The 18,700-nt window shown below is 41.1% G+C and overlaps 1 protein-coding gene and 1 pseudogene across 8 annotated transcripts in view; both read left to right on the top strand.

Moving 5' to 3' along the window:
- Nucleotides 1–18,700, top strand: part of STIM1 (stromal interaction molecule 1) — a 230,750-nt gene that overhangs the window by 92,517 nt on the left and 119,533 nt on the right. The gene's annotated exons all lie outside the window — the stretch shown is intronic.
- Nucleotides 6,002–16,026, top strand: LOC116477199 (acyl-CoA-binding domain-containing protein 7-like; annotated as a pseudogene).

Genomic DNA, 18,700 nt, shown 5'->3' with positions numbered 1-18,700 from the left:
CCAGGAGAGATCCGCCCCCATGACCCACACACCTCCCACCAGGCTCCACCTCCAGCATAGGAGAGTACAATTCAACATGAAATTTGGGTAGGGACGAATATCCCAACTATATCAATGGGGTTGGAACAGCAGGCACTGGATAGGAATTTCTTGAATAATAGTATACATTTGAATACTGAATTTGCCATATACAATACTAATTTTATGATCATGAGCAACAGACTTGCCCTCGCTACACCCCAGTTTTCATATCTGTTAAATGGGAATCAAAATATTTGTCCTGTAGGCCTGATGTGAGAATTAAATTAATATGAAATGCCAGGAAGTGTGTAAATGTCATTCCTCTCCATACCTGTTGGCTGTGTGCATGTGGAACCCAAGAATCTGCTGGTTACTATAGTACCCCTATAGTGAGCTAAACCCAGAGATGCTTCTGAGGTGATGTTTTCTGGATATTTGGCCTAGGACAAAGAAAGTAGCATACTTTGAGATTATTCTCAGCATTTCTGGCCTTTTCTATCTGCCTGCCCTGCTTGTTCTTTGTTGGATTCTAGGTTCCTAAAATAGCCAGAATATTTTTCTGCCTCTTAGTTTTCCAAGTGTCTTAAGCAATCAGAAGCATTTTAATTTTGGCTCCTTTAGGGTGGCCCTGTTTGGTTCTGTCATTGTTAGTCATTACCATATCCTGCTTATATTATGTTTCCTGACCTGCTATACTTTTTCCAGGGCCAAAACACTACCCACATCACTCCAGGTAAATAACTTTATTTGGCTCACTCTAACCAGTGGGAAGCACAGTGGCCTGTGAGGTAGAAGCCTTGAGTTCCAGTGCTGGCTCTGCCACTGTATGACTGTGTGACGTTGGGCATGACCCTTTCCCTCTCTGTGTCTCAGGCTCTCATCATTAAAATGAATGATTTGAACCAACTCAGTGCTTTGTAAGAGTCCTTAAGTTCTGTATTTGAGTTTGGACAAATCACTTCTCTTTTGGGGGGGTCTTAGTTTCCTCATCTGTAAAACTAAGTATGTTGGCTTGAATAATTTACAAAGGCATATCTAAGCCTGAATATTTTCTCCTCATTCTTAGTGTTTTTTTTTTTCTTTCTTTCTGCCTCGTATTGCTTTCTGGAACATTTCTGTGACAGTTAACAGCTGTGGACAGGAAACCCTCGAACACTTCTAACTTGGCAAATGTTGCTGCTCCTCTGAACCTCATCCCAGCCCATTTCCTGTGTTTACAGCTTTTGGGTTTTGCACTTAGTGACAGGCCTGACAGGTCATATTGTAGTTCTCTCTCCATAGCCTGGTACAGGGTAGACCAAAGTGAGCACCAATTTGAGTGTCAGAAGACAGAGTTTCAGTCTCTGCTCGGCTGTATGACCTTATGCAAGTGACCTCCCCTCTCAGGGTTCAATTTCCTCCTCTCTGAAGCCAGAAAGTTTTAACGAGGGAGGCTTTCTGGCTCTGATGTTGAATATTTGGCTCTCGTTTATTACCGCTGATGGGGGCCCTCTGTTTCACCTGTTTTTTCCACATACTGCATCCTACAAGAGACACAGTGGGCTACCTTTGCATTTCCTATATTGGACAAAATAAGAGGAAGAAAGGAAGCCAAACAGCTCTCCCAGGCTCAGTTGGCAGCAGGGAGGAGTTGAGGTGAGAAGCTGGTGTCACCGAATTGCCCAGTAAATCAGCTGTGTGGTTGGTAACCAGGTAGGCACCTGTATACATTTATTCTTATCAAGGCTCCGGAGACAGACTGTATCCTACTTCCAGCCCTACTTTCACCATATATGTGACCTTGGGGAAGTCACTTATTGTATCTGGGCTTCAGTTTTCTCATTTTTTATTGGGGATAATAAAAGTACTGACTTTACAAAGTTTCAAAGAGACAACATATGTAGAAGTGCTCAACATAGTTCCTGACATGTTCATCCTCCCTTTCTCCCTTAGACAGTTACAGTATTCTTAATTCTGTTCTTGTGGAGAAAGCAAAAAGACACTCAAGTTCCATTCTAGAGGAGCTAACAGGCCACATGAGAACAGAATACAATTAGGTTTAGAAGAGCTCTTATGAGGTGGTCCATTGGCCAATGTAGGCTCAATACTCTGACCTCAAAATGGGAGACTTATAGGGCACGGAGTAGTTAAAGAAGGCATCCCAGGGCCTTCCCTGGGCCTTGAAGGGTCAGAAAGTATTAGACATGAAAAGCTAGAGAGAATAATTCTAGGTACCTATCTACTCTGTCTCAAGCCCTGGTGCTTTGTTTTGTATAGGTCAGTTTCCCGTATATCTCCCTTTCTCTTCTTCTAGGCAGTTATTATCCAAGGGGCTTATCTTTTCTTTTTTTAATATATAAGAGAAAAAAATTAAGGGATTAGGAGAACCTAATATTTATTAAGAACAAGCTAGTTTTACTTGAATCTATAGGCTATGTAGTTTGCTTGCATAATCTTACTTATTTAGAAAAATACATTATTATGCCATATTTTACAGATGAAAAAATAGTGCCCCCAAAAGGTTAGACAACTTTTCTAGCTCTACAATAACAAATTATGATGACAAATCAAAGGAGCCGTACGTGAGCCAGTTTAGAAGATATGTATAATTTAGCAGGTCTCAGTTGTGCTTATTCATCCAACTTCTCAATCTATAATAGTCTGGGTCTTTTTAACTTATCTTCTAAATATGTCTATCTTATTCCTAGTTCCAACCTGTACTCACCTCCTGCTCTTAGCAGTTATTCCCAATCCTCTAAATCTCCAGTTCTACTATTAATTTAGATTGTACCTTCCTGCCCCAACCTTAGATCCCTTAATTCTCTTCTCAAACATTTACAAGCATCTACTATATGCCAGACTAGACACAAATGCAAATACCAATTTCTGCTTAGATATTTCAGTGTACTAGTTAGACAATTACAACAAAAATAACATGGTAATAATTGAGCGCTTACTATGTGCCATGCTGTATTTGAAGTACTTTATATGTATTAACTCATTTAATTCTCACAACCCTATGAGGTAGATACTGTTTTCTCCTTATTTTACAGATAGAAATGTAGGCATAGAGAATTTAAGTAATTGGTCCAAAGTGTGATAAAGAGAAGCACAGGGACTGTAAGAGCACAGAAGAGGGACTCCTAATCAAATCCCGGGGGTCAGTATAGAGAAGGCTCCTAGAGAAATTAGAAAAAGCCTGAGTAGAATCTTTAAACCTGAGTATGAATTAGTGAGGTGCAGAATGGGGCAAGGATATTGCAGGCAGAGGGAGCATCATGTACAAAGCCACAAAGTGAGCCTTGCATATTTATGGAACTGAAAGTAATTTAGTATGGTGGGAGTGTAGGGTATATGTGAGCTGGTGAGTGGCGGGAGATAAGGCTAGAAAATGCTATAGAGACAGCCTCTTGAAAAAGTCTTGTATGCTTTTCTAAATTATATTCATTACAACGGCCAAGCATTCACAGTCTTGGGGAGTTGAATCCCTGAAAGGGGTCCTTGAGGGGTGTCTCATGAATCCATATTATTTCTTCAGTCATTTTTCAACCAGTGGTTAGTAAAAGCACACCTATCATTACATGGAGCTCTTTGGAATTCCTCACTGAAAAAAGTTAGGCATCACTGTTAAGGGAGTTTGGGAACCCTGTGAAGGATTTTTTAAATTAAAATTTTTATTGAGATGATTGTAGATTTACATGGAGTCCTAAGAAATAATATGGAGAGATCACTGGAAAACTTTGCAGTTTCCTCCATGGTAACATTTTGGACAAGCTGTAGTATATCATGTCCAGGATATTGACATTGGCATTGATAAAATCCACCAATCTTGTTCAGATTTCCCAGTTTTACTTGTACTCATCTATGTATATGAAGTTCTATTCCAACACTACAAAGATCCTTCCTGTTCTTTTATAACCACTCCCATCTCCTTTCAACCCCATTCCTCATTCCTAACCTCTCTCTGCCTTCCATTTCTAGAATTTTATCCTTTCAAAAATGTTACATAAATGGAATCACAGAGTATATAACCTTTTGGAATTGGCTTCTTTCTTTTTTTTCTTTTCTCAGTTCAGTTCCTTGGAAAGTCATCCAAGTTGTGTGTATCAATAGGTCATTCATTTTTTTTTTTTTTGAGACAGTCTTGCTCTGTTGCCCAGGCTGGAGTGGAGTGGTGCGATCTTGGCTCACTGCAACCTCCACCTCCCGGGTTCAAGTGATTCTCCTGCCTCAGCCTCCTGAGTAGCTGGGATTACAGACATGCACCACCACGCCCAGCTAATTTTTGTATTTTTAGTAGAGACGGAGTTTCACCATGTTGGTCAGGCTGGTCTTGAACTCCTGACCTCAAGATCTGCCCGCCTCGGCCTCCCAAAGTGCTGGGATTATAGGCATGAGCCACCACGCCTGGCTGAGCATTCCTTTTTATTGCTAAGTCATGTACCATTGTACATAAGTACTGGAGTTTAACCGTTCACTTGTTGAAGAATATATGGGCTGCTTCCAGTTTTGGGTATTACAAATAAAGCTTCTGTGAACATTTATGTACAGGTTTTTGTGTGGGCCTGTGAAGGATTTTATTCAGGAGGGCTATCTAGTCAGATTTGAATTTTATTTTATTTTTTTGAGACAAGGTCTCACTCTGTCACCTGGGCTGGAGTGCAGTGGTACGATCATAGTTTACTGCAACTTCAAACTCCTGGGCTCAAGGGATCCTCCTGCCTCAGCCTCCTGAGCAGCTGGGACTACAAGTGCATGACACATACCCAGCTAATTTTTAAATTTTTATTTTGTAGAGACAGCATCTTGCTTTGTTGCCCAGGCTGATCTTGAACTCCTGGCTCAAGTGATCCTCCCACCTCAGTCTCTCAAAGTATTGGGATTACAGGCATGAGCCACTGTGCCTGGCCCAGATTTGAATTTTAGAACAATTGTACTCACTGCTTGGTAGAGGATGAGTTTGAAAGAAACTAGAACAGAGACAGGGAGAATAGTGAGGAAACTGTTGTAACCCAGGCAAGAGATGTAGAAGCCTGAACTGCTTTGGCATAGAGGTATCGCCCTCAGAAATCAGATCAGGCTTGTGCAGAGGAGGGAGCAGGGCTATGGAGCCTGGGCTGCCAGGAGACTCAGGCAGACTTCATTCTGGATAGTCTCCTTTCAGGGAGGACACTGTGCTACCCCAGCTGAGAAAGGCGTCCTGTAAGGAAGGGCTGCTCTTCAGCTGCAGGAGCAGGAAGAGAGTCAGAACCTGGTTCCTAGAATGACCATCTTGACTGCAATGTTGTTTAGTAGATGCTGTTGGTTATCTTCTCCCAAGAAAAGACAGAGAGGGGCCAGTTATCTTTCTTTTATTGTCCGAGTAGAGGGTTATATGGGGCAGAAAGATAATGAGAAGCTCTTTCCTAGTTCATGCCTCTTTTGGAGCCCAGGAATGTGTTCTCTTTTAACCAGCCAGCAAGAGGCCTGGGAGGTTTGAGTCTGTCCTCTTATTACTATGGAAACTGGAATCCACATTGTTTTTACCCCATGCAGTGGTGTGCCTAGTTCCTCAGTGTTTATATTTTCAAGGCTTTTATCACTGTGCTCTTAGAGCCGCTGTGATTGGGACTGATTGTTGGGAACCAGCCTTACTGATTGAACCCAGAAGGGTATAATCTTAGAGGGTCCACTGATAGGTTGGACATGCGCCCTAGGCGTTATCCTTTATCTGGGCAAGTCCTTGGGTGCCCACTCCAACACTTTCAGAAAACTTTTCCCAGCAGAAAGCCATTTGAGTTGTCTGTAATTATTTTTTTGGCTATCTCAGACCCTGATGAGTGCTGGCTAGGGCACAAGAACGTTTGGGTCAGGCGCCAGTCAGATAATTTGGGGTAGCTTTTGAACAAGTATGTGTTGATTTAATTCTTCTGGGGCTGTCTTTCTTCTTGGAAGCTTTAGTATATAAAGACCTGTGGTATGTGGGACTCCAAACCTGGGATAGCAAATCTTCAAAATCAGTATGCAGCTTTCAGTTGTCTCTAGACCAGATATTGTGCTGCCCAGCACTGGGCTAGACACAGAGGAACACCAGAAGAATCAAAGACTCTCTTTGCTATTGTTGGGAAGGTAAGACTTCAGGGCCAGGCTCAGTGGCTCATGCCTACAATCCCAGCACTTTGGGAGGCTGAAGTGGTGGATTGCTTGAGCCCAGGGGTTCAAGATCAGACTGGGCAACATAGTGAAACCTCATCTCTACAAAAAATACAAAAATTAGCCGAGCACAGTGGTGCATGCCTGTGGTCTCAGCTATTTGGGAGGCTGAGCCTGGGAGGTGGAAGCTGCAGTGAGCCATGATCTTGCCACTGCAGTCCAGCCTGGGTGACAGAGTGAGATTCTGTCTCACAAATAAATAAATAAATAAATAAAATAAAGTCTTCCAGGTTAAGCAGAGACTAGAAAACTGACGGATGAACAACTAACATTTGTATAGAGCTTTACTATTTTTCAAAAGACTTGACTGATTTTTCAGGTAAGAACATTAATCCTTAGGAGTAGTCAATGTATAGGAAAGTTGGAATTCAAAGACCCATATTTGCTACCTCTGCAATTCAATACCTATTTCAATAATTAGGGATTGGGGAAAAAGGGGATCCTGGAGGCCAGAGAAGCGTGTGTTATTGTTTGATTTCCCAGTGCCTTTGCCTAGTTCAGCTAGTTCAGTCATCAGCAAAAGCTGCTTGAAAGTGTTAAATAAGTGTTGAAATGGGTATTCCAGCATGTGAACACCGATCTGGGAGTCAGTCAGACACTTTCAATTCAGTCAGGAAGGTCATAGAAACAAAAGGGCAGGCAAATAGGCTGTCTACCAGGAGTCTGAAGCCCTATGGGAAACCAAGGAGTGGGCAAAGGATGTCATAACAGTTGGACAGCTCCTGCATCAGAAGCCTGTGTTATTGAGGTCAAGGCCTGCTTGGTGGTGACTAGCTGTGGGGATTAGCCATTTTCTTCTGGAAGGAGGCTTCTTGTGAGATCAAAATTTGAAGAAAAGAATGCTTAGAGGAGGAGGAAGGTAGAAATGGGACGCAAGAAGGAGTAGCTGAGTGCACCCTGGAGGAGAGATAGCCAGAGACTTCTCTTCTAGCAGATGGTTAGGTTTAGCAGAAGCATATTCTTTTTCCCTTTTTGCTCCTCCCAGCATGGTGTACCAGAGACTCAGTTCTCCTTCTCTAGTGATTCTTAAACTTTATATTTAAGTTCTAATGAGAAAGAGGTTTTTGGCTAGTTTGTTTCAGAGGGTTGAACACTAAAAAATTTAAGGCAAAGCAAGGATGTTCTATTTTACCGTTTGGGGAATGGTTCAAGCCCAGATAGAGTTTCTTGTATTTGTCATTAATAGACCAAAAACCCCTGATGGAACCCCTGCTTCCTCACCCCACAGCCCTTGCTTTGTTGCCTTGGAAAGTAAGAGTTAGTAATGCCAGGGAGCCCTGTTGCATAGGCTGATCCAGATCACCCAACTGTAACCTTGCCACAGGACGTGGTATAGGAAGTTAGTGTGGCTTCTAATCTGGTTCTGCCACTTCTTTGCTGGCCAACCTAGGGCAAAACAACCCATTTTATGGCCTCAATTTTCTTCTCCAGGTGTTAAAAGAGCAATGGCTCTTGAGGCCCTCCAAATCCCCTTCAATTCTGCCATTTAGAGTCTGAGTATAATATGTGATCTCAACATCCATTATTCCCATTCTATGCCAGGAGTTTTTGCAAGATCGGTATTGACTCCTTGATTTTTTTTTTTTTTTTTTTTTTTTTTTTTGAGACAGGGTCTTGCTCTATTGCTGAGGCTGGAGTACAGTGACATGCTCACAGCTCACTGCAGCCTTGACCTCCTAGGCCCAAGAAATCCTCTCATCCCAGCCTCCCTAGTAGCTGGCACCATAGGTGTGTGCCACCACTCCCAGCTTATTTTTGTATTTTTTATAGAGATGGAGTTTCCCTATATTGCCCAGGCTGGTCTTGAACTCCCAGGCTCAGGTGATCCTTGGCCTCCCAAAGTGCTGGGATTACAGGCGTAAGCCACCATTCCTGGCCTGACTTCCTGATCTTTTAATAAGTCAAGTTGTGTGAGATGCTGTGCTCCTTGCCTTTGGGCTTTCTTTGGGTTGCCCTTCCTTCTTCTCCCGTTCTCTTCTACCTGTTTTTCAGTGGTAACTCCTGCTGGTGTGGTCTCTTGCCCCTTGCCATATTTTACTTTGTAATTCATGTACTGTGCTCATTCTCCTAGTACTTTTTGTGAGCAAAGGATGGTGTTTATTCATCTCTTTTTGAATTTGTTAATTCAACAAGTTTTTCTGTGCATTTATTTGTTCATTCAACAAATGTTCATTGAAGTCTAACTGTTGTCCTAGGGACTAAGCTAGGTGCTAGCAGCCAGGATTCAGCCATGAACAAGACAGCTATGGTTCCTGCCACTATGGAGCTTTCAATTTAGTGGAGAAGGTAGACACTGAGCAAATTATCACAGAAATAATTACTATTGTGAAAAGTGCTGTAAATGAAAAATATATGTTGTTTTGAGAATGTATAATGTGGGCCTAAGCCAGTTTGGGAGGGAGAATGAGTCAGGATCTTTGAAGAAAAGATATTTAAGTGGAGATCAGCAGCATGAGTCAGAATTTACAGGTTAAAAAAGAAGTAAGAGCCTTCCATACAGAAAGAATTCTGCGTGGTTCTTGACCTGGGCTGCAGTCTAGCATCACCACGTATAAGGGAGTATATGGAGCACCTGGACATATCATGCATGACTGGTGGGAGTATAAAGTGATATGCCTACTTTAGAAAACAGTTTGGCAGTTACTTGAAATGTTAAACATACTTTTATTGTGTAAATGCATCAGTTCCACCCTAGATATTTGTTCAAGAAAAATGAAAACATATGTTCACACAAAGACTTGTACATGAATACTCGTAATAGCTTTATTTTTTATTTTTTTAATTTTAATGCTTTGCAAAATGCTTTCTTTTTTTATTTTATTTTATTATTATACTTTAGGTTTTAGGGTACATGTGCACAATGTGCAGGTTTGTTACATATGTATCCATGTGCCGTGTTGGTTTGCTGAATAGCTTTATTTGTAGAATAGCCAAAAACTGATGAATGGATAAACAAGTGGTGGTATAGCCATTCGATGGAATACTACTCAGCAGCAAAATGGAACAAACTACTGATTCATGTGACGACATGGTTGAATCTCAAATCTTGCTGAGTAAAAGAAGCTAGGCACAAAAGAGTACATACTGATGAGTCCATTTAATTTGAAATTCTAGAACAGGCAAAACTAGTTTATAGTGATAGAAGTTGGATCAGTGGTTGTGTGGGGAGGGAGAATGAGGGTTGGCAGTGAAGGACCAAGTAGGAATATTCTGGGGTGATGGAAAGGTTCTGCATCTTGTTTGGGGTGGTGGTTACACAGGTGTATATGTTTGTCCAACACATTTAACAGTACATTAAAAATGAGGACATTTTATTATGTGTAACTGTACCTTAAAAATATTCATGCCTCATTTTTATAAGGGTCAAAAACAGGTAAAACTCGTCTATGATGATACAAGTCAGAATGTGGTTACTATGGGGTATGGTTACTCATAGTAGTATTGACTGGAAAGGGGCAAGAAGGGTGGAGCCTTCCTGGAAATGTTCTATATTTTTTATTTCAGTGGTAGTTACATGAATATATAGATTACATAAAAGTTGAATTTATATAATGTAAAAATATATATTTAAAATTGTCTGTATATTTACTTATGTACTTTACTGTGTGTGTCTCTATTAAAGAAAAAATAAAACCCCCAAAAACCCAGCTTATGCCTGGCCCCACCCAGAGAGATACCGATTTAATTGGTGTGGGGTAGGGCCTGGGCATCAGCAATTTAAGAGCTCCTTAAGTGATTCTGCCATGCAGCCGGGGTTGAGAACTACTGCTCTATGTGGAAAGGCTGAGGAGGGAAGAAATGGTGTGTAAAGAAGGATCATAAAAAGCAGGAGTTTCACTTCTCTTTTATTTTTAAAAATTTTAATTAAAAAATTTTATTATTTTTTACTGCTCCTTGTGCAGCAGGGCTACCCCATAAGCAGTGTGCCCAGAGTAGTCAGGAGTTTCACTTCTAATATGAACTTATAGAAAAAAAAAAAAAAAGCAGAAGTTACTGGAGATGAAATCAGAAAGATGGCAGGTGTCAGATCATTCTGGGCCTTGCAGGCCACATTAAGAAATTTTAACTTTATCTTAAGAATAATGAGAAATTTTTGAAAGGTTATAAGCAGAGAGTGACTAGGTTGGATATTCAGCTAGCATACACTAGCACCACCTATAGCTAGCATTTCTGCTGATTGGTCATTAAGTATTTAGATTATCTCCTCTGGGAGAGGCATGCTGTGTGAAGGATAAGATTTGGAATAGTTAAGGAATATTGAATTAGGATTGGTGATTGATTAAATGTGGGGAGTAAAGGAGAGTGAGATGTCAAGCCTGACATAAGCACCTGGAAAAGTAGGAATGTTAGGGAAAAAATGAATTTAGAATTGGAACTTAACTAGTTCAAGTGCCTGAGAGACATCCATGTGATGTCTACTAGGTAGATGGGTTCTGTGGGTTTCTGTAGGTCCTAAGTGAAACTTGAACCAGAAACATAATTTTAGGACTTGGTAATAGTAATTTCTTTAAATAGTAACTGAAGGTGTGAGAAGAGGTAAAATCACTTTAGGAAAGAGTATAGTAAGAAGAGAACCCGGAATTTAGAAAAAAATTCTGACATTTAAAATTCACATAGAAGGCTGGGCGCAGTGGCTCATGCCTGTAATTCCAACACTATGAGAGGCTAAGGCAGGAGGATTGCTTGAACTCAAAAGATAGAGGCTGCAGTGAACCATGATCATGCAATTGCACTTCAATCTGGGTGACAGAGCAAGACCCTGTCTCCAAAAAAAAAAAAAAAAGTCAGAGAGGAGAAACCTACCTTGCAAATTAGGGAAAGCGAAGATTTATTCATTCATTCAGCAAATTCTCTATTGAATACCTAGTATGTGTCAGGCACTGTACGAGTCCCTTGGGATACTGCAGTGAGCAAAAAAGCAACTGCTCTCGTGGACCTTACTTTTAGTGGAGGGAGATAGATGATAAGCAAACCAAGGAATAAATATATCATGTGTCAGGTGGAATCAAATGCTATGAAAAATGAGAATCACAAGCTGTGTCCTCAGATATCTTCAAATAACTATAGTTATAAACTGACTGAGGTAAGGCCATATGAGGTGCAAAGTCAGAATTGCTGGTGGAACTCAGAAGTGTTATCTCATTGCCTTGCTCAACATGGACCTGTATATATAGTTGATGCTGTGGATTATTATTATTATTATATTATTATTATTATTATTATTATTATTATTATTATTGAGACAGATTCTTGCTCTGTTGCCCAGGCTGGAGTGCAGTGACGCGGTCTTGGCTCACTGCAGCCTCTGCCTCCCGGGTTCAAGCGGTTCTCCTGCCTCAGCCTCCTGAGTAGTTGGGATTACAGGCACCCGCCACCATGCCTGGCTAATTTTTTTGTATTTTTAGTAGAGACGGGGTTTCACCATGTTGGCCAGGCTGGTCTCAAACTCCCGACCTCGTGATCCGCCTGCCTCAGCCTCCCAAAGTGCTGAGATTACAAGGGTGAGCCACTGCGCCTGGCGTATTATTATTATTAATGCTGAGACAGGGTCTTGCTTTGTCACCAAGGCTGGAGTGCAGTGTCATGATCATGGCTGACACAGTCTGAAACTCCTGGACTCGAGCAGTCCTCCATTTCAGCCTCCCAAGTGGCTGGGACTACAGGTGCACACTAGCACACTGGGCTAATTAAAAAATTTTTTTTCTTCCTTTGTAGAGATGAGATCTCACTATGTGGACCAGGCTGATTTTGAACTCTTGGCCTCATGTGATCTTCCTACCTTGGCCCCCAAAGTGCTGAAATTACAGGCATGAGCCACCAAGGCTGGCCAATGGATTAATTTTTTTTTTTTAGACGAAGTCTCACTCTGTCGCCAGGCTGGAGTGCAGTGGCGCAGTCTTGACTCACTGCAACCTCCACCTCCCGGGTTCAAGCGATTCTCCTGCCTCAGCCTTCCAAGTAGCTGGGACTATAGGCACGTGCCACCATGCCCAGCTAATTTTTGTATTTTTAGTAGAGACAGGGGATCACCATGTTGGCCAGGATAGTCTCGATCTCTTGACCTCATGATCCGCCCATCTCCGCCTCCCAAGATGCTGGAATTACAGGCTTGAGCCCCTGCTCCCAGCTGATTAATTTTTGATGAGCGACCTCAGGGAGAGAAGTGAGCTTGGTCAAAATTCAGAGCTTAGAAGCTGGGTGCAGTGGTAAAAGCCTGCAATCCTAGCTATTTGGGAGGCTGAGGCAGGAGGATTGCTTGAGCCAGGAGTTTGAAACCAGCCTGGGCAACATAACAAGACTCCCCTCTCAAAAAGAAAAAGGAAGTTAGAGCTTAGAATCTGTAGTGATTTGTGTTAGTGTTGCTTGGGCAGCTGAAACCAGTGCCAGTTTTATCCAGAAGAAAAGATCTTTTGAATTCCTGCCCCCTGCTGAGAAGAGCTGGTCTTCTTCTTGGATATGAGGACGAGTGGTTCTAACAGGTGCAGGAATGTCTGTCAGATAGGCTGAGTTTTGCCTAGCCTAGAGGTATGACTCCTCTTTCTGTGGCTAGGCCTGCTGTGTGCCTCAGCTGAGATGTTGTATTTCACTGGGGACCTTTCTTGGATAACTCCAGGTCTCAAACCTGTTCATTTTTTAAGACTTCACATTTCCATAGTCAGGCACGGTGGCTCACACCTGTAATTCCAGCACTTTGGGAGACTGAGGCGGGTGGATCACCTCAGGTCAGGAGTTTGAGACCAGCCTGGCCAACATGGTGAAACCTTGTCTCTACTAAAAATACAAAAATTAGCCAGGCGTGGCAGTGGAGGCTGAGGCAGGAGAATCGCTTGAACCCGGGAGGCAGAGGTTGCAGTGAGTTGAGATCAAGCTATTGATTGCACTCCAGCCTGGGCCTGGGTGACAGGAGCAAAACTCTGTCGAAAGAAAGAAAAAAAAAGACTTTACATTTCTGGCCAGAGCGTCCATCCCTTACTCCTCCCTCACCTCATCCCCATTCTAAGCCCCATGCTATTTTATCTCTTGAACTTCATGGTCCTTGGCCAAATTTGAAAATCTTCCCAAGGCTAGTGGTCTCAAGTCTTAGTCTTTTGATCCCTTTCCAAGAGTGAGGGTGGATTCTAATCCCATCAAGAGTAGCTGCAGAATTTGCTAGTCCTGGCTGAGGAATAAGAGGTGAAGTGGGAGAAATTCTTCTTACTGATGGGGCCCCCGCTGGTAAAACTTGGCAATTTCCAATTCGTCCTATAGGGATGAATTACTGTTTAGTGACGAGAAACAGAAAGTGGTTGGGAAAGTCAAAGCATTAGATGGACAGTGGATATTGGTGGTGGGAATTCATGGGTTGTATTCAAGAATTCCCTTGACTTTTCAGGAGATACTGTTTTTTAATTAATTAATTCACACATTCTTCATTCATTCATTCATTTAGCCAGCACATACTGATTTCATACTTGACAGGGTAGATGTTAGTGGTAATATTATAATGGGCCCTGGGGGATAGAGTGACTCAAGCTTGGTTCTTACCACTTGGATGTGGTATGTGAACAACTCATAACATGAGAAATAATATAACAGAGCTATGCACAAAGTGCTTTGGAGCATAGAACAGTGAACAGTGAATGATTAGCTCTGCCTGGAGAAAGGTGAGGAGATTTGGACAGGAGGGAAAGGACTTTGTGGTTTTGTCTGCCAATAGCTATCAAAGTGTAGTCTTCAGACCATGGCGGGTGGCAGCAAGGCCTTTTCAGGACATCCAGAAGATCAAAGCCATTTCATAATATTATATTATTTGCCTTAAAAAAACTATGTATACCTTTGTATTGATGTTGCAAAAACAGTGGTAGGTAAAACTGCTGGCACCTTAACACAAATCAAAGCAGTGGCACTGAACTGCTAGTAATGACTGTATTCCTCACCTCCACACACTGTCAGTTAAAAAAAATAAAAGTTTTCAACAAAGAAGTAGAAATCATTAATTTTATTGAATTGCATCCCATGAGTTCACACCTTTTAGTATTCTGTGTGATGAAATATAAGTATGCATAAAGCATTTCTGCTGCATATGGAAGTTTGATGGTTATCTCAAGGAAAGCACTTGTGCAATTGAGTTGTAAGCTGACATACCTCTTTTTTTTCAGGCGGCACTATCATTACTTGAAAGAATCCTTGATAGATAACTATGGTTATTCAGTATTTGGCAGACATTTTCTTGTAAATAAATGAAACGCGTCTTCTGCTTTAAGGAAAACAACTGGTAGTATTTGTTGCCAATGATAAAATTCCAGCTTTTAAGTGAAAACTGGATTTTAGAAAACTTGTATTTGTCACTGTGAAATTGACAGTTTTCCTGGATTAAAAGCTTTTCTGATGAAATCAGTGGTGATATTAATAATTGTGACTATTTTGATATTGTATAAATGAAAGTGTCAACATTTGGAAGCTCTGCACTAACTCCTAACCAATAGTTTCCAAATGACAAGTGCATCATGTTACAAAGTCATGCATGTATAAAAGATCCAAAGTGTAAGATAGACCAATGGATTTTAATGTTAGAGGGCACAAAAAGTTTATTCATATAGTTTGGGATTTCACATTGCAACTAACCTTTAAGAAACCTACAGCTTGTTGAGTTTGGGTATAGTCTCGTATAAGGTATCCACAATAGTATGACTAGTAAAATATTCCTGTCTTTTCCAACTTCATATCTATGTTTTGATCTTCAGTCAAAACAACACATCACAATAGGTTGAATGTAGCTATAAGATTCTATCTGTCTTCTATTAAGCCAGACATTTAAAAGATTTGCAAAAATGTACAACAATTCTACCCTTCTCGAGATTTTTTCAGAAAACAATTATTTTCCATAAAAATATTATTTACATTAATATGTAAGAGATTTATTATTGTTCTAAAATAAATTAATGAGAGCCTGGAGAGCAGTAGCAGCCTGGCTGTCGTCACAATGTCCCTGAAAGGTGATTTTTTTTTGGAGACAGGGTCTCACTGTTGCCCAGGCTGTAGTGCAGTGGTGCAATCACAGCTCATTGCAGCCTCAACATCCTGCACTCAAGTGATCCTCCTACTTCAGCCTCCTGAGTAGCTGGGACTACAGGAATGCACCACCATGCTCGGCTTTTATAGAGATGGGGTCTCACTATGTTGCCCAGACAGATTTTGAACTCATGGGCTCAAGCAATGCCTCGGCCTCCCAAAGTGCTGGGATTATAGGTAGTGAGCCACTGTACCTGGCCCTGCAGGCTGATTTTGACAGTGTTGCAGAAGATGTGAGGAAGCTGAAAACAAGACCAGATGAGGAAGAACTGAAACAACTCTATGGGCTTTAGAAACAAGCTATAACTGGGGACATTAATATTGAGTGTCCAGGAATGCTAGATTTAAAAGACAAGGCCAAATGAGAAGCATTGAATTTCCAAAATGGGATATCAAAGGACAATGTGATGAGTATATATATATATATATATATATATATATATTTTTTTTTTTTTTTGAGACAGAGTCTTGCTCTGTCACCCAGGCTGGAGTGCAACGGCACGATCTCCGCTCACTGCAACCTCCGCCTCCCGGGTTCAAGCGATTATCCTGCCTCAGTCTCCTGAGTAGCTGGGATTACAGGTGTGCCCCACCATGCCTGGCTAATTTTTGTATTTTTTAGTAGAGATGGGGTTTCTCCATGTTGGTCATGCTGGTTTTGAACTCCTGACCTTGTGATCCGCCCGCCTTGGCCTCCTAAGATGCTGGGATTACAGTCGTGAGCCACTGCGCCCGGCCAAATACCTGTATTTCTAAGCAAAGGAGCTGATAGAAAAAGATTGAATTTAGGATAAAGCATAGGAGAAAATTGTCCTTTGGAAGCCTTCATACTGGTATCATGACCTAACATTTAGAGGGGGAAATGCACTTTTAACTCTATGTATCATCTACATTTTTGCTATTAGCATGAATTGTAATAATTAGGAGTATATTGAAACTACCTAGTTAACTAAACTGTGGTTACTTAAACTAGGTGTCTGTAAAAGTTCTTTTAGAAAAGTGTCTTATATTTTATTTTTATAGATTTAGGGAGTACAAATGCAGTTTTGTTACATGGATATATTGTGTATTGGTGAAGCCTGGGCTTTTAGTGTACCTAGTGTATCCATCACCCAAAGTACCCAAAAGGTAGTTTCTTATCCCTTACCGTCCTCCCCGACCCCTAGCAACTTTTCAAAGTCTCCACTGCCTCCAGGGACTCTCCATGTCCCCGTATACACATTGTTTGGCTTCTACTTATAGGTGTGAATATGTGGTGTTTGATTTTCTGTTTCTCAGTTGTTTCACTTCAGATAGCGTCCTCCAGTTCCATCCACGTTGCTGCAAAAGACATGATTTCATTCTTCTTTTATGGCTGAGTAGTATTGTGTGTGTGTGTGTGTGTGTGTGTATAAAAATAATATTTTCTTTATGCAGTCATCCATTGATGGACACTAAAGTTGGTTCTATGTCTTGCTATTGTGAATAGTGCCGCAACAGACATGAGTGGTAGCTATCTCTTTATATAATGATTTCTTATCCTTTGGCTAGCTGCCTAATTTTGGTTCTTTGGGAAATCTCCATACTGTTTTTCATAGAGGTTGTACTGGTGCATTCCCCTAACAGTGTTTGAGTATTCCCTTTTCTCTGCATCCTCACCACCATCTGTTGTTTATTGACTTTTTAGAAAAGTCTTGCTCTGGGAGTATGTATACAAAGACTTTAACAATTGTTTGTTCTTTTGGCTTATCTGTTCTACAGTGAGTTTAGTGTTACTCATTTAGTGTTAATCTGTTTTGATTATTAAGAAGAAATAAGCTGGGCGCGGTGGCTCACGCCTGTAATCCCAGCACTTTGGGAGGCCAAAGTGGGCGGATCACGAGGTCAGGAGATCGAGACCGTCCTGGCTAACACAGTGAAACCCCGTCTCTACTAAAAATACAAAAAATTAGCCGGGCGAGGTGGCGGGTGCCTGTAATCCCAGCTACTCAGGAGGCTGAGGCAGGAGAATGGTGTGAACCCCGGGGGGCGGAGCCTGCAGTGAGCCGAGATTGCGCCACTGCACTCCAGCCTGGGTGACAGTGAGACTCCGTCTCAAAAAAAAAAAGAAGAAATAAAATGAATTAATAACTAAATATAAAAATTTGTGTTTTACTTTCCTTTTTTTAATTCAAAATTTTGTGGAAATTTTATTTGAAATGCTCTGATCTATACCTTATGAAACATATTATCAATTTAGAAAAAATCTTACTGAGGCAGTTTGCAAAAGTTTTAAGTTGCTAAATATTCGTTAACGCAATATAGGTAATTAAATTTTAACTTTTATTTTGAGTTTAGGGATACAAGTGTAGGTTTGCTACATAACTAAGCTTCTGACATGGGGTTTGTTGCACAGATTATTTCATCACCCAGGTATTAATCCTAGTACCCATTAGTTATTTTTCCTCATCCTCTTCCTCCTCCCACCCTCCACCCTCCGAAAGGCCCCAGCATGTGTTGTTTCCCTCTGTGTGTCCATGTGTTCTTATCATTTAGCTCCTACTTAGAAGTGAGAATGTGTGGTATTTGGTTTTCTGTTCCTGTGTTCGTTTGCTAAGGATAATGGCCTCCATCTCCATTCATGTACCTGCAAAGGACATGATCTTGTTCTTTTTTATGGCTGCATCTGTTTTACTTTCTAGTATGGTAAATATTAAACAGTTCTTTGTAATTAAAAGATGTTATGCATATAAAAGGGTCCTGAGACCAAAAAGTTTAAAAACATATGCCTATGCTATTTTCTTTGCCTAGAACTCTTCTCTTTTTTCTCTAGAGAAATCCTACACATAATTGTAGAGTTAATATTTAGGTATTCATTTTTAAAAAACATTTACTGAGCATCTTATCAAGAACCTGGCTTTTTGTTGCTGTTGGGGACATGGTACCAATCTCTTATGGAGATCACAGTCTGGCGGGGAAGACACATTAAACCCAGTATGTTGAATGTTACCAGTGATAGCATATAAATGTTGTGGGAGTACAGGCTGCTGTCAGAGTCTTGCAAAGAGCCACTTTCCCACTCACCTGGAACATATGACTGGTCAGGTTGATTGGATTATACCTCCTATATTTGATTCTTCATAGTCAGACAGGGAAAGTGGCCGAAGTTAAAAGAAGATGGGAACTGTGTACTTGCTGCTCTAGGGGTAAAGAAGGATACTACAAATGTTATTAAATGTCAGCCTACACCAGGCCCTATGCTGGATGTTTTAACAAATGTGATTTTATTTTTAAAAAGTCTGTGCAGCAGATCATTATCCTTATTTTGCAAATGAGAAATTGGAGGCTCAAATAAATTAACTTGTCCAATATCTTATGGTTTGTAATTGGTGAAGATGGGATTTTGATAGTGTTCTGACTCTAAGTTCAGGCTTTTTCATGGTAGTTACGTGTTGCTAAATGGATGGCTCTTTGAAGGTATTTCCAGATGGTTGTGGGA

Source organism: Hylobates moloch, unplaced genomic scaffold (genome assembly GCF_009828535.3).
Source record: "Hylobates moloch isolate HMO894 unplaced genomic scaffold, HMol_V3 SCAFFOLD_11, whole genome shotgun sequence".
Lineage (NCBI taxonomy): Eukaryota > Metazoa > Chordata > Mammalia > Primates > Hylobatidae > Hylobates > Hylobates moloch.
Note: the sequence above shows the minus strand (reverse complement) of the source record. Positions and strands in the feature narration are given on the sequence as shown.